The sequence below is a fragment of the Anabas testudineus genome, chromosome 23 (assembly GCF_900324465.2).
Source record: "Anabas testudineus chromosome 23, fAnaTes1.2, whole genome shotgun sequence".
In the NCBI taxonomy this organism is placed as follows: Eukaryota; Metazoa; Chordata; class Actinopteri; order Anabantiformes; family Anabantidae; genus Anabas; species Anabas testudineus.
In genome coordinates, this window is record NC_046631.1 from 9,131,081 (window position 1) to 9,144,293 (window position 13,213).

Genomic DNA, 13,213 nt, shown 5'->3' on the forward strand with positions numbered 1-13,213 from the left:
GAGGTTTAGCAGTAAAATAAACGGATTCTACTCAAGCAGTGATGCTGTTACAAACACAAGATAAATTCAGGGATTTATGTCTGTCTCTCTCTAAAAAAAGAAAAGATTGCTTAGCCCAAACACATATTGACACACTTCCTTTTTAATAGAATATAACCACTGTGTGCCTCTTGAGACGAGGAGTGTCACAGCCTGCCGCAGATTTCTGCCAGTGCTCATTATGCAATCCTAAGCTTTGATAATTCCTCCACTGCACCGTTTAATTAGAAACACATGGCCCTGAGATCGCAGAGGAGTACAGAGCTTCTAATGTCTATACAGCCTGTGCCATGAGTAATTGTGTCTCCCTTGCTAGTGCTGAGCCATTTTTTAACCTGCTGACAGCCGGCAAGCAGGACGAGGAGAGACGGAGGAAGGAGAGGGCAGAGGAGAGAGTGGAAATAAGGATGACCGCATATCTGAGTTTTTATTGTCATTTTTTGATACAAAGGAGAGTTAGCTAAGGATGTGAGAAGAACTGAGAAGCAAAGGCTATAGATGAGGACACCAGTTAAATTGTCCCTTTTCTTCCATTTTTCATTCTTTCCTTTTAGCTAGGAGTTGTTAAGGGTGAGAGAGGTCCCAGGTGAGCTGGAGACCAATGGAGGCTGACATCATGACAGAACACTTCATCAAAGCCTGCAGAGGCTGTTTGGATACCTGCCCAGGGCCAAGGAAGAACTGTTATAGCTTCTGTATACTGCCAAGCAGAGTAGGAACTCTCTCAACTAAGTCTAAGTAATATGACTGTGTATGGTTTAGGCCAGGTCAAACAAAGAGGACAAGGTTTTCTTAGAAACAGCTTCTTGTTTGTGTGCTGATGAAGACTGAATTCCATTTTATCGACCAAATGAATAATCACTGAATTCAAAAATCCAATTTCACATATTTTCAGTGAGTTTCTACTTGTTCTTCATCCTCATTTTAAACTTTGCCACAGTGTGCTCCACGCCTGTCTCCCCTTTGTCAGATGTCAGTCATTCCCAGCCTGTGGGTGCTGCACTGCTGGGTGGTGTGTAAGTTGACCTCAAATACCAACAGCTGTTCACAGCCACCTTAGATGCAAAGAGGGAGGAGAACGGCGCTAGAGAGTCATGAAGTTGATGAGCTTCTCAAAAGTCTCAGCTAATTCTTTCTCCATCTTGCTGTTTCACTCTGTGCTTCGTCCAGAATAACCATTTGGCCGGTGTGGTTGGAATTCCAGCTCACTTGACTCAAATCTTCCTCTGTGGGAGCTATTTTGGCACCTTCTGCTTGTGTGATGGTGATGTCACCGATGTGGGGTCCCTCGTTGTAATCAGGAGCTGGACTCCAGGGCTGATGTCACAAAACCCGTGTTGTCGTGAGTTAGAGTCGCTGACAGACAGCTTGGTGTGTTTGTATGGCACAGATGGTTGGGGAAGGAAGAGGAGGGGGGACTCGGGTGCCAGCAGGGAAGGTGGCAAAGACGCATCTTATCAAGCGGTGCCACATGCGGGCTCTGATGTGCCATTGTGACAGGATGTTTTTCTCCCTTTCATCTAATTTAGTCTGCTATTGTCTATTTTTTCCCCTATTGTTCTGCTTTCCCTCATTTTTCTCCGTCATTAATTAATTTCTATTTGGCCTGTACTGTTTTTTTTTTTTGCTCATTCCTGCTTGATTTTTGTCTTTGTCTTTCCAGTTTGCTGTCTTTTCTTTCTCGCTTTCAATTTGCCAGTGCGTTTGTTGTGGTTTATCTAAGTCTCTCATCGATGTGCTCTTAAGCTCTTTCCTGCATTGTCTCCTCCATTTGTGATCGGAGTGCTTTTTAATCCCTCTTTGTCTGTTTCTCACTTCCTCATGAGCTCTTTCCTACTGGCCTTTCCCTCTTTCCTTCCCTCCATCACTGCCGTTACTCTTTATCTGGGATTGTGTCTTTTTCTCCTTTATGTGCTCTGACAGGCCTCTTCCTCTCATTCATAGTGATGGCAGGCTCAACCCCACTCCATAATGCTGCTGATATTTTTCCCACTGGAGACCCCACTGTTGCTGCTGCTGCTGCACACCCCTGCATCCAAGTAAAAAGACTGAGATGGCTAGTTCCCTCCAGTTCATGCTTCTCCATTTCCTTTAGCTCTGCCAAGCTTCTACTATTCAGCAGGGGTGCAGTACAACAAGACTGGTTTGTTTTGGACAGTCACTGGGCCCCAGTCTCATAGAGATTAATGTTTAGACAGGTCGGGATGACATTTATGAGGCATGGACTGGCAATAAGGGATTGAAGAAAGGGAAAGACTATTGAGTAATGCTGTTGGATCAAATGTGACATGCTACCACTTCAGAAGGAAAGTATTTTGGAGACAGAATGAGGACTAAATTGTTGTTGTAAAGTATGTAAAACAAAGTCCTCATCAAACATGAAGTCACCATCACAATGAGCTGTTGTATTTGCTGCCTCAGCATCATCCAGCAACATGCTGGTGGTGTTCTCTGATCGATGGTGACAATCTCCAAGCCGGTTGAGTGTTAAAGTGAATGAATCAAATATTTAATTCCTCAGCTGTTTGCCCAGAGTAACCATTAATACATGTATCGACGTGGCCTTCAGTTACAAGTGATCACTGCAGTTGAACATACACACACAGCAATCAAGAATTCATCCATACACGTCTCCAATTATATCTGCTTTTAACAGAATGATGAATACTGCTCAATTGCTGTAAAAGGGTGTTTACTCTATTCTGTGCACTAACATGCACTACACCATGCTGGAAAGGGTTCTAGGGGAGATGTTATCAATGTAGAGCCAAATTAAAATGGATCTTAGAAGAATTGGAACATGCACACTGCTGTCTCCTCTCTTCGAGCTTCATCACTCTTCACGGCCATGTGATCAATGGGGTTGAGATGGTGTGGCCAAGCGGCTATCCATTCTCATTACTGATAATACTGCTGTGGCTGCTTTCTTCTTATTGTCCACCAGAGGCTGGGAGACTGCGAGGCCGGCGGTGTAAGTGGCATAGTTTGCATGAGTTTGGCGTAAAGTTGATCATGTTATTCGCAATGAACTTTGCATTTGTGGTCTGCTGACTGAAGTTAGGACACGTCTTCTGCAAGTATTAATTCACCTGCACAGTTGTTTTCATCATTTCAATTTTTTACTGCACCAAAGTTACACAAACTGTTTGTCCATGTGAGAATATATGACTTATCAAATCACTAATATTCAGTTTACTTTCTTTTGCAGTATCAATTAAAGCAAGTATGAAGCACAAGGCCTGCAATTCCATCCAGGACAAGCAGTGAGCATGAGTGGCCTGACGCCAGTGGTCCTGTGGAGTTCAGATTATCATCATATTTCTTCTTCTTCTTTGAAGTTCCCACAGTTTAAATCCGGTTTCCTAGAGATTTCCTGTCATCTATGTCACATAGTGAGTAATTGCTTATGATATGCTCGTATATGCATGCACTTTCCCATACACACTCATTTGTTTAAATACACAACCAACCAACCAACTACACTCATACCAGGAACACAAAGAGTTTTGCACAATAGGCCTGTGTGTCCAGTGCATGTACTGTAAAAGACATGTGTTTTCATAGACATGTACATGTGCACTCACACTTCCCTGAGCCTGGCCTGCTGATACTCAATAACTGGAGCTTCTGTGAGGGAACATGCCAGACCACAAGATACATCTTGTCATGTCTTAATTTAATTATCGAGGAATTCTAAATATCCATGCTTGTTTGTCTTGGTTGAGTTTCATATTCATCATAATGATGTCAACCAAAATCCCTACTCAGCTTACTACAAACAGCTCTATTGTGAGTTGGAAGCCTTTGGGGGCAGGGGGAATCCATGTAATTAGATTAAAAGGATAAATTATTTTTCTAAACACACATCCAAGTGCTGTTGTTATATATGAAGCTAATTGTTTTGAGGGCAAGAGACTTACTGCTTGGGTACAAGAAGCCTTTTGTTTTGCAGTGTTGTCTTGTGCAGTGAAAATACAGAACTGTTTAAACAACCAGAGACATTTGATTTGAGTTTAAGAGCACTAGTATGGCATATGGCATGATCCTTAGGGCTTTGTGGGTAATTCAGACATGCCAGAAGCTATGAGAATTGCCAATACGGAAAGTTTAACATTCCCATATCTTTTCTCTTGAACCTTTTCCTAGTTAGGGAACCATAGTCTTTCATAGCAGACACACACATGTAAATATATGCACAGATATATCTCAGACTGACCTTTGAAGCACCATTTGTGTGGTGATTCATATGTTACCCAAGTTGCACCTGTAAGAAAGGCCAATATCATTACTCACCCAAGAGAAAAAGGAAGTAATGAAATCTGGACCATTCTAGCTAACAAAGTACTGAGCCTGCAGCACATACAGAACAGCACATAATATCATATTGTGTTGTCATGTAAATATTTTCAACTAAACCGACAGTATTCTTCTTTTTATTAATCCCAAGTGGATTGTTATGTCTGAGAACAGGCAACAGAGGCCACGGCGAACACGAAAGCTGAGATTGATTTTGATGAATGCCAAATGCACACCACTGGAAATGGGAGCAATTTCACAAGGGTTGAGGGCTGTATTAAAGCACAGTGTGTCTCTGGTTTCACACACACAGTGTTCATTTGGGAGACGAGCCATTCGATTCATTTGTCCCTGCTCGTCGTTTCACAGACAGGGCAGGTTACTGATGGCTGTGGCGGCGGAGCAGTCCTCCATCATGGCTGACGGGTGTGACAGTAATACAGACTGTAGCTGCTAATGGGACCGCAGAGACTTTCCGCTATATGTGACATCAATCAGAGTCCTCAGCACTCTCACTCAAATGGCCCTCCTCAGTCACTCAACACGTAGCAGATGTCCCACTCTGATCCTACAGCACGCATATAAATGATGCCAAATGCATGCTAAAGACGCTGTTCTATTGCTTTGGCAAAACAAATCCCCATTACGGCTACAAATGGCTGCAAGGTGTTTGGTGTGTTCTTGTATCCCATTTAATGCTGTTTGAGGAGAAATCTGTGTTTCCTTCTAGTTTTTATATTTAGCTGTAATAAAGCTAATCTCTAGACAGAAATTGATGTAAATGTCTGATCTTAGTGAGTCATCTTGGCCATGCTGTGGAAATAGTGTATGTATGTGAAGGTGGTGTCCATCAACCACGATGTATGTGGTGTATCCTACTTAAAATAAGGAGAGTAAAGAACAAGCAAAAATAATCGTAGATGGCAGTTTAGTGTACATTCATCCACACTATTTGGTGCGTTTGTGTCTGTCATGTATTCTGCCTTGAATAAACTCATTAACAAACAAACGCATTATTCCACCTAAGGACGGAGCCAGTTTTCAAGGTCCCAAGGGTCTCTGTAATCAGCAAAGGGACTCACTTTCACAAAGGATGTCACAAGTTCTTCAGAGCTAGTTGAGATGTCACTTTCTTCTTTCACTTTTACCTTTGTCCCTTTGTCCAGGTGCTGAATCGACACAGTAGTGTCTGTTGGAGCGGAGCATCGATTCCCTCCCACAGTCAGCATGTCCTGGGGGGGGTTAAGGAGAGAGGAAAGAGAGCGATATGCTTAGAGCAGCATAGCCCCTCTTGTAGTAAAAATGCTGAGACAGAGAGGAGATGCGCTGATCTGTGTAAGATTCCCTCCTGAACACTGCATGATGGACACGATAGTCTGTAACCTTCTACCCAAGTTTCAAGGTGTTTAGTACTGAGTGTGAACAGCTTTTTATCTTGTTATGTCAATTGCCTTTACATTTAGTCATTTGGCAGACACTTTTATCCAAAGCGACTTACAAGTGAGGCACAAAGCAAGCAAGCATCTAAGCCATGGAGACGAACTTTAAAGTAAAGTGATCTTAAAAGGAGCTGTTTCCGTTTCATGGGGTATAAGTGCAAGATATTTGTGGACTCCCAAGTTTGTGGCAGACTTAGTTGGAACAATCACTGTGGACCCTGTCTTGATGCTGATATTGTGTTTTATTGAAGGTCTGGCTGGGACAAGAACTTCTGTCTTGGAGAGGTTGAGCTGAAGATGCCTCTCTCTCATCCAGGCTGGGAGACTCAGAAACCTGCCCCTGCCAAGTTAAAGGTACGTCCAGACAAATAGGACTTAAGCCAGGCCAGAGCTGTGCCAGTGATGCCCAAATCAGAAAGTGTAGGAAGGAGGATTCTTGTTGTAATTCTGTGTATGCAGGTGCAACTACTGTATATCCTGCTGCCATGTCTGTTGTAATGCTACCTGTTCCCCACAGTGAATTCTTCTTATTTACTTGTGCACATACTATTGTGTCATCTCAATCCTCATTCCTTTATAGTCTAATCCGGTTTACCTGCTTGTTTCCTCCTTTTCCAATAAAATTGGAATAAAACTGCACAATTTCCCTGTTGCCATCATTGCTGCCCCCCTTCACCCAGACAGGGAGGGCTTTTTGTAGTTGGTCCCTTCCCCTGCAAGCTGTAATCACCCTGGGAATGGGGTAATTAGGGCCACTGTAGGGTAATTACCAGAGCTTGAGTTGTTTAATTACGGCCTTCTCTTGAGCTGTCTGATGCCAGTGACAGTGGAGGCGCCACTCACTGATGGAGTGATTTCATCCTCTTGACTGCTGCAGCTTATGAGGGACAAGGAGGGAGAGAGAGAGAGAGAAAGAGAGCGAGAGAGCGAGAGGGGACACACAGTGATAGAATTAGAGGGCGTGAGTGGGAGGGATCGCAGGAGCTAAATTGAAAGGGAGAGTGAGAGGTACAGGCAAAAGCAAAAAAATCCTGTGATGAATGCACATGCCTGCTGTAGTGAGGGGAGGCAACTTATCATAAAGCAAGTTCATTTCTGAACAAGAGATATACCATTGTGTGATATATTTGACCCTGGTTGTTTTCCTTTGCTATTTTATTTGCTGCTAGTTGTTATGAAGCCTCCCATGATTTATTAAGCCCATCATGACTGTGCAGCGTCAGTGAAAAAGGGGCGAGCAGCTGAGGTAGTGCAGTGCTTTGTGTTGTATTTATTCTATATGGTGCTGTACAATGCTGAATTGATTACTTTTTTTGATTGACAGAATCTTAATCCAACATTTCTTCTCTACATCTGTTTTCACTGTTTTATATTATTTTAAATGGAAAATCTTTAGAGCTGAACTGCTGCTTAAATGTACTATTGTTTCTAGTTTTCATTTTAAACAGCAGGGGCAAGATGACAAACAAGCCTCCAATTGGCAGCGGAACAGGTTCCTGTTTAAAGAATTATCCATGAATGTGACTGTGATGAGGGCCTCCCTTTCGTCTCTTTCAATGGGCCATGATTCCTTTGGGCGGCCATGTTAGACTCCAACAGTAAAAGACCTATGGACCTGAAGATTTGTGGGGCAAAGGGCAGGCAGGTCAATTCCCAAACTAGGTGAAAGGAATTTCCCCAGGCACCCTAACATTCTCCCAACTGGAAAGATGATTCTGTCCGCACATTGTCACAGACCAATCCCAGAATAGTGCACTACGAGACACACCATAATTCTAAAATGCTAGCCAGATCTAAACATCTAAATCTATAAAAACTGCCTAAACGTTTTTCTATGGTTTGACTGGATTGTTGGAACCCAACATTTGATTCTGCTAGATGGATTTGAATGTATGTTTACTAAACACCAGATTCTTTGAAGTTTTCATTTTCATTAATGATGATTGAGGGGCTTTTTGACAGTGTGATGAGCTGTCAGATCTTTGGTTGGATTCCAGCAGCTTGTGAGCTGTGTTCGTATCACCACTGTATCACAGACTCTCGTTACTCAAAACACCAGAAGATGAAGATATAAGGACAGAAAGCATTTCCTGACAGATGTCGACTGATAGCGGCCCTTTGGCCTTTTGAACCTTGACCTTCTCCTCTCATATCACTAGGTTTAGCAGCATTGACTCCCCCCATAGAGAAACATACTGTATACGTATTCCTGTGTTGGTTGAAGGAACAGTTCATTGGAGCAGCATCTTAGCTTGAACGTTACTTTAGCACCACATTTTGACTCTCTTCCATTCTGAGGGTTAAATGACAGACATATTTCATATCCACATCTTCAAACTGATGAGTTACAGTTACTGTGAATGCTACAGATGTGACATACTATCATTCTTGCACAGTGCTCAACAGATGTTACAGCATGACAGAGGAAGTCCCTTGGGAAAGGTTGGTGATAGATGAACTGGTTACCTTCCCTGACTGACGAACCACAGCAATGCAGGGAATCACCGCTGCTGGAATGCAAGTATGAGTGACCGGGGCACCGTATTGTAGAAACTATAGGACCTTTAAATAGCTCACTGAGCTTTTATTTGTTTTCATTGAGTCATATTAACACTCTGTGAATGTCAGTCAGGTGGAACTGTTGGTCATATGAGTGTAAAACGAGGAGACACCAAAGGCTTGTTGAGAAGTGCTATTTCCAGACGCTCTTGCCCTCCCGCATGTTGGGACAGATTCCCTCAAACACCTTTGGCACTCTGCACTCACTATCCCTAAGTTCACTCAAGTTTCTGCTAGGATGTAGAGACATTACAATTTGGTTCAGTCGATTCTACATTTTCTTCACATAGCGTATTGGTTTATTTCAGAAGGATATGGGGGCTACGTAGACAAATTTGATCTGGGTTCAACGCGCACTTTTGCGGAGGCGTATCCATATGTTTTACATTGTCTCTAATGTGTTTTCCATGTGTGGTGAATTCTCGTAAATTAATGAATGTGCAAACTTTAAATGGTTTGGATTATATTAACTCTTATTGCTCTGAGAAGGCATTAAAACCATGAGCTGTTTGTTTGCTTTTACTTTGCTTTGATTGGCTGAAAATTGATTGCGAAGCATATAATTAGTTGCTTCCAACATAATTACTCTTTCAGTGTTGAAGTTCCCATACAGAAATAACTCAGCTGTATTTAGAACGCATCTCTTTTGCCAACATGTTCGCTGCTTACATATGGTCACCTGGCAGATTTCTTCCAGTGGAACGCTCCGCTGTCTCACAGGATTTCACAAAACCAAAACACTTTTGAAACTATTTCTTTGAAAGAAGAAGAATGTACTTCATATCAGTGACCTTCCTTAGTTCCAGCTATCTCCTGCATCCGTCTGTGAGTCTTCTCTCCAATTAGTGAGAGAAAAACAACCTAACTCAGAGAACTGAGACAAATTCAATCGGAGAGCGAAAAAAGCAGCCTCAGTGTTTGATCTCTGCAGGCAACAGTATAAAGAAACCTTTGCTGAAATGTGTTATCTCCCGAATGTGCTGCAGCCTTACCTCCTCCACCTCAGTGACCTTGTCATTTGTCTTTCCGTCTTATCAGAGGAGGGAATGATGTCAGCACTCATTCCTTTTCCCTATAACAAGAGGTGAAACCAGACTCTCCTGCAGCCAGTTAGTTACAAATAATTAAGGTGGAGGCTCAGTGATTTAACAGGAGACCACAGATCAATAATATCTTGTAGTGTGGAGACAGAAAATGCTGGGTAGGTTTTTGCAGAAAATAAAAATAAAATAAAAAGCCCTCTCCGTGGATTCCGTTGTGTTTCCAGTGTCACATGAGGGTCAGTGTAATGCAGTTGGCTGCCAAAGTCTGGTTTTTAATTGGCTCCCTTGTGTTGATCATTGGACTGTTCTCTCCTGGATTTCGGGAGCAGCAGTACAGTGCTACTGCGTCGCTGCCTATTAGAACTGACACTTTAGCATCCATCACTTAATGTGTCCAATTTCTCATCGCCTTGTCTCAGGGAAAACTCAGAGACTAGTCCGGCTGCTCTACTTTCTCTTTTTATTTCTGCTTCGTTGTCCTTTTGTTTAGGCAGTATGGCTGTATGCAGAATAGCATTAACCCCAACTCATAGTGTCTGTCAGTCAACACAGTGCCTGTTCTTTGTACATCACGTCACTTTTGCCAAGCGCCTTTAGCAGAGATGAAAAAGCCACCTGACCCCTTTTAAAGCGAGCTCTACTTGCAGCCCTGTGATCACTCTACCATTTGTGCCCTTCCCCACATTTCATGGCTTCAGACACTTTCACTGAGATCAAACTCCCGAACTCCCAACCCCCTGCTGGGACTCCCTCTGAAAGTGCTAATGACCCTGTTTGTCTGAGGAGAAACCAGCTCTTCTTCCCTTGTGTCTGCATTCCCCCCAATGCCCTGACTTCATCTTAACTTTATAGTGATTACTTTGCCACTTGTGCCCTACTTGTATGACCTTAAGTGCCTTAAGGGCGGAGGATGGTTGAACTTTTGCAGTAGGTCAGTGTCTTTGGTGGGAGAATAGTGCTGGTCTAGTTTTGTAGGGAACAGACGGGGCAAACACCTGCCGACTTGCTGCAGACACAGGTGTTGACATGTCAGCCAATACGTCACATAGTGTAGATTACTATCTTAATACTTGTTAGGCCTACAGCATCAGATTTAGATCTAGTCAACAAACTTCTTACTGTCTGTTTGATTGACCCACAAGGACAAAGTACTCTGAGTAGGACCACTATTAAATGTTAATGTCAATGCCTGCTGGATGTTCACAGCATGAAACTACATCAAAAATTCAGTGTAAATTTACCCTAAATAACAACCTGACAAGAGACCAGCTGTATTATTTCCATCTGGCCATGTTTCAATAGCACAAACTATGTTAGAAATCTGATATGAGAGCTGTGGCTGTGTATCCGGTGTTTTGCAGTGATGCATCTTTCCTCTATGTCAGCGGTTGGGATCACAGAGAGATCATCTAAACTGTGATGATGCTTTCCTGGGCTCATACCAACTCAATATTATCCATGAGACTTGAATTTGCCGCTCCCCAACCCCTCCTCTGCCCAAGGCCTCACATTACCATGAGCCCACAAAGTAATTTGTAGACATATAATTTCAGTGACCTCTGACAGCAGCTACACATTGTTTGCTGTAGTCCTTGTTTGGCAGAATTACTCTCAAGGGTTCAGCTTGTTGCCAGTTTTGGGGAAGTGAGTAAGTCTGTGGTAGCCCAATTAGTGGTTTTGGCTGAACGTGCAGGTCATCAGAATTAGTTAGTGGAGCATAATAATGTTCATGTTCATGTCGCTACGTTACAAACATATAAGATAACCAGAAAAAATGTCATTTGTGTTTGTTTTCATTGTACTTTATAAAGAGATACTGTGTTAAGTATGCATACATATGGGCTTGATGTCATGAAGCTCAGATAGCAGAAACAGAGATGACGGGATCAACCGAGAACTCAACCACCTGTCACTTACACAGACTTGGTTCCTAATCTTTGATGCTGGGTTTTGTCTGTTTTCTTCACACCCTTTCAGACACACGTGAACTCTTATCAACCTTATCAACCTTTACCTTGCATTTGAACTTTTGAATGGAAGCAAAGTAGGAACCTTTAGTGCTCATTAATTGACATGACAATATGGCAATGGACAAAACTACATACATGTAATGCTTTTATCTCCCCATTAATGAATAGAAGCATGTTCCCCGTATGGGACAGTTACTGTGATTCATTCAGTTCTTAGATGTTTATGATGCACAGATTATTTTTTATTTAAAAAAAGAAAACAAATACTGACATTTGTATTTGTTATACTGACATATTTTAACATGTCTGTCTGGGCTGGATACAATAAAAGTTGCCTAGATGTTAAACTTTAGAGTTTAACTTTAGTAGTAAAGCTAATTGAAGCTAATGGTTTTCACAAATTATCTTTGCGCTCAATGCATATTTATTTATGGCCTAAATAAAAACATGATCAATAATAGTATATAGTCATGCTTATTATGACGCATCTTAAGACACAAAAGCAGAGATGATGCCATACTGTTATTTATAGTCTGACAGTTATTTCGAGGCTGTTAGGATATCCATTTACGCAACAGACTCATAACATTTTTGTGGATATTTTTTATGTGTGGGTAGTGCCGCTCTTGAAAAGCCAGACATTTCTTTTTAATCACACAGTAATAACAGTCATATAGTGGTCAGCATAAACATATCCAAATGAGCATAAAATGCCTGATTGTTAGAGTAGATTGGTATGGGGAACATTTAGAAAGCCAGTGACTGGAATACTTCTTGGCAGACGCCCTGATTTTACTGCACAGGCCACTTGTGAATGAGTCAGACTCACTTTGCGGGGTTCTTTGCCACTCTAGTACCTGTGAGAAAACCACTTAGTCTATTCTGTAAGTTTCTGGTCTGATTAGTCAAGAGTCTGGCATAAGTGCTCTGAATGCCTGTGGTTTTCAAGTTAAAACCTTGACAAGAATCCAAATAATCTTGTGGCAACCCCAGCACTACTTCTCCGCCTGGTGAAACCTGGTATGTACAAGCAGAGACGTCCAATAACTGATTTCATACCCCTCGTGTGATTAACCAGTCAGTGATGAGGCATGGGAAAAGTAAACACTCCCCTCTATACAGCCTTGTATAGAGGAGCCAAATATCTCGATGGTTTCCTGCTGTCAGGTTGTTTTTAATCGAATTCCGAGTGCAAATTATTTTGCTATTGTGATTCATTTATACAGATGGAACAAAAATAGATGAAGATTTAACCTTCAACATGTTCAGCTTGTTGCTATATTTAAACTGAAAAATATAAACACAGTTTTTAATTACAACATTTTTTGTATTAACATAAACAAAAAACCTAAAACAACATCTCAAGCTACAGACCCGTTGGTGTCTGTTTCAGATTTGACAATGTGTTGTAGCAGAATTTATTATTGTTTCAAAATTTTAATGAAAGAAATCAGCTATATTAGTTTATTGGTTTAGGATGATGATATTAATCAGACATGAAAACAGGTTGTCTTCTTCTGTTGGTTCTTTATTGCTCTGAGCAGCGGAGAGCCCCTTCACAGCTGGAATCGATACACTTATCCGAGGAATGTGATGCATGAATAGATAATTATAGTCACTGTAGCACAGAGAGAATGCCAAAGAATTGTGAGCGTTCCTTAATTACTCTTCAGCATGTGGAAATAAGTGCCCGCACTGCTGATTCCAGTGTTGTGAGTGTTGGTGTTAAAAAGGAGTTGATAATGCCTGCAGAGTCACCGCTAGCTCCGAAACCAAAGTAGGTTACAAACTGAAAATGTGAGGAAGAGCTGCTGATGTGACTTGAACACTGTGTGGAGCGAAAGCAACACTTTAATGGTACTAATTA

General features: G+C 41.9%; 1 protein-coding gene across 3 annotated transcripts in view; it reads left to right on the forward strand.

The window, feature by feature from the left end:
- The first annotated feature begins 83 nt into the window (after nucleotides 1-83).
- sema3aa (sema domain, immunoglobulin domain (Ig), short basic domain, secreted, (semaphorin) 3Aa) overlaps nucleotides 84-13,213 on the forward strand; it is a 78,011-nt gene continuing 64,881 nt past the window's right edge. For 2 of the 3 annotated variants that reach the window (XM_026362726.1, XM_026362729.2), the window contains exons 1-2: nucleotides 84-3,431; nucleotides 6,026-6,128. The gene's annotated coding sequence lies outside the window, so the exon portion shown is untranslated. The remainder of the gene's footprint in view (nucleotides 3,432-6,025; nucleotides 6,129-13,213) is intronic. The other variant, XM_026362727.1, reaches the window with a different exon arrangement.